General features: G+C 37.4%; 1 long non-coding RNA gene across 1 annotated transcript; it reads left to right on the forward strand.

Moving 5' to 3' along the window:
* Positions 1-852: 852 nt before the first annotated feature.
* On the forward strand, positions 853-2437 carry LOC148153516 (uncharacterized). The gene is made up of 3 exons (XR_015761609.1): positions 853-1440; positions 1539-1601; positions 1865-2437. It is a non-coding gene; the product is annotated as an uncharacterized LOC148153516 (long non-coding RNA).
* The last annotated feature ends 438 nt before the right edge of the window (positions 2438-2875 follow it).

A 2875-nucleotide genomic window follows, 5' to 3' on the forward strand; every position in this document is an offset into this window, starting at 1 on the left:
AATGATGACAATTCTAGGGGCCCTGACCAACAGGGGGCCCTCCACAATTTAATTATTTATTTTTCGTTCATAGAAATAAAATTAAAAAAATCAGGGTCCTCCTGTCAAACACAAAATTAATCATATTGTATTTTCAAAGATTGTTTTTAGCAGTAAAAATTTAATGTTACCCCTCCCAAACCAAAAAGCACACATCTGTTTTTGCCCTGAAACCCCCCTGGATCTGCATGAAATGGTTCGTTCCTGCTTGGAGAGCTTGAGGTGATGCTGTTCAGCTGCAGTCAGTAGAAGCTGCAGCTGAAAACAGCTGCCACGAACAACTGTGGCAGTTACTATGCTGCTAAGAAAAGTTATAAAATCAGGTTTTCAAAAACAAAATAGAGAGAAGGAGAGGGAGAAAAAAAGGCAAGAGTTTTAATTTATAACCCAGTTTTTCTCCAAGAGAGGTGGGTAGACTGTGTGAGATTATCAACCTGTTAGCATAGTTAGCTTAGCTACACACTACTGTTTGCCTCCATTTCATTAGCATTTAATGAATTAAGGAAAAAAATTACCAACATATTCATATATTTAACTTGTCCCTTGTACCTTTTACCACTTAACAGATGAATCAGCAGCAGCTGTAAACCACGTCCCTCCTGACCCAGTATGTAACTTTCATATAAATATTTTTTCACATATTTTTTAAAACTGTCATTATGTTGTGACAGTGTGGTATGAGAGGTAATCTGTGAAAAAATCTATTTTCTCTGCCTTCTCCCAGTGCTAGAAACAACCAGTCAGTGGCAGGAGGGTTTTAGTGCTGTCAATCACAATCTCATGTGGTGCTGCTCATCCTTTCTCCCCCTTGATTTGTGCCGTGCTGCAACTACCATAGGACAAAACTGTGCAGATTCAAACTGTGAATGCTCAGTTTAGTTAGCATAGCTACCAATGACGGCAGATAAACAGTTTGGTAAAACTTTATTTGAAGGGGGTTGAATAAGACTGTCATGACACTTCCATATGTAACCCACATAAAATGGGGATGCCTCTTTAAGAAACGGAGGTTAGGGAAGCTAGGTGGTCTACCTAGCCAATAGGAAGTTTAGTTTCCAGTGAGTTTAAACCAATCAGAATTCGGACTGCCGCTGCAGGACCCGCCCTTCCGCAGCATTGAGTGTGTAAGCGAGAGAGATCCGGAAACGATTAAGCCGGGCAGCGTGAGAGTCTCTGTTTTAAAACAGTTATACAACTCTAAACAAACGCTTTCCCAGATCATCCGACTTCTAAGCTGGACACGTGAAGTGAAAAAAAAAGAAAAGGAAAGACAAGTTCACTTTTTCTGCTGAACACCGTTAGAGCTGACTCGTTAGCTCTAACGGCCAACTTCTACTAGTTTAGCCCTAACGGCTACTAGGCTAACGGTTTAAGTTCATCTTGTTCTCCGTTCAGTTGAAGGTAAAACCTAATTTATATTATATTCTCACTTTGTTCACAATGATAGCTCATATTATCAAGGCTAAAGCATGGAAAATATGCCTTATTACACTATCTAGTGCCTCACGGGTCCGGACTGAGAGCCACCATATTGTTGTCCCCAACGTGTCGCATTGAGATCGGTGAGCATATTCTGTGCCTTTCATTTGGGTTTTTGTTCCGTTTATCACATTTTTGTTGAATAATATTGTTTATCTGAACTATTTGATTATTAAAATGTAAACTTTTACTGATTTTGGATAAAATGTAATGTTTAATATTGTTTGAAGAAATGCTTTTGTAATTTACAGTAATTGATGTCAAATATACAGAAACATGATTTAAGGATTAAAGCTAGAACAGCTTAATAAAATCCTATGATTCTGCTGGTCCTGTCTGTTGACAGGTCAGGTTTTTTTGTTTATGCTGGATTGTTCCTGAGGTTGGATTCCTCCTGTGACTTTGATGGCGAGCCTTCCCACCTGGACTTAGAAAGAACTGGATTCCTGGATTCCTTCTTTTCCATTTGGAGTCCTGCTGCACCCCGCGGTGTGGTAGGCTGGTACCACTCACATCTTCACACACAGTTGGTTATGAGTGAGACCACTGACTGACATTTTTCTTTTTATTGTTTAATCCTGGAATTTCTGATCTCACCTTTTGGACTGGTTTTTATTTGGTACTTTGTAACAAACTGCTGTGTAGGAAATTCTCCTCATGTGAATGGTGTTGAGCTGAACCTAATTGGAACTGGAATTGATTGATCTGTTGCCTATTACAATTTAGAATTCAGATTACCAGGGTGCACCCAAAAGATTCAAAACTGAGAACTAGCACTTGGCCAGGTATTTGTATTATTATTATTTTTTTTTTGTATTTTATTGTGTGTAATTTTATTTTCATAATTGTGTGTCTTGTATAGCTGTTTGTTAATTTCATGGTTTATGTCACTAAAGCCAGTTGTTTTTTTTTTAATTCATTTAACTGCCTTTGTGTGTCATTTAAACACCCCACTATGCTCCGATAGTCGAACCTATTGGCCCATTCATCTAATATATAAAATACCCTTCTCATCTGTGTTACACATAAACATGACATAACACCTGTCATGAACATCAATAAGCCTTCATGAATATTTATGACTGTTGTCATAAAGCGTCATTCAGTAAATTATGACACTTTTAATACAAAGTTGACATTATTCAAAATGTCTTTGTTATGACAACTTGACATTAACCAAGAAATCATCACTGTTTAAACTGTACCTTTAATAACATAAAGTTACCTCATTTTTAAAGTGCAATCAGTAATACTTTTATAAAAAAAATTATATCAGTAATGATTTCTTGGTTATAGACGCGCAAGCACTCTCCAAAACACAATGAAATGAAATCTCTGGTCATAGCGGTGTTCTCAA

This window comes from Poecilia mexicana, unplaced genomic scaffold (assembly GCF_051168715.1).
Source record: "Poecilia mexicana isolate PSO_F unplaced genomic scaffold, ASM5116871v1 scaffold_20, whole genome shotgun sequence".
NCBI classification, from domain to species: Eukaryota; Metazoa; Chordata; class Actinopteri; order Cyprinodontiformes; family Poeciliidae; genus Poecilia; species Poecilia mexicana.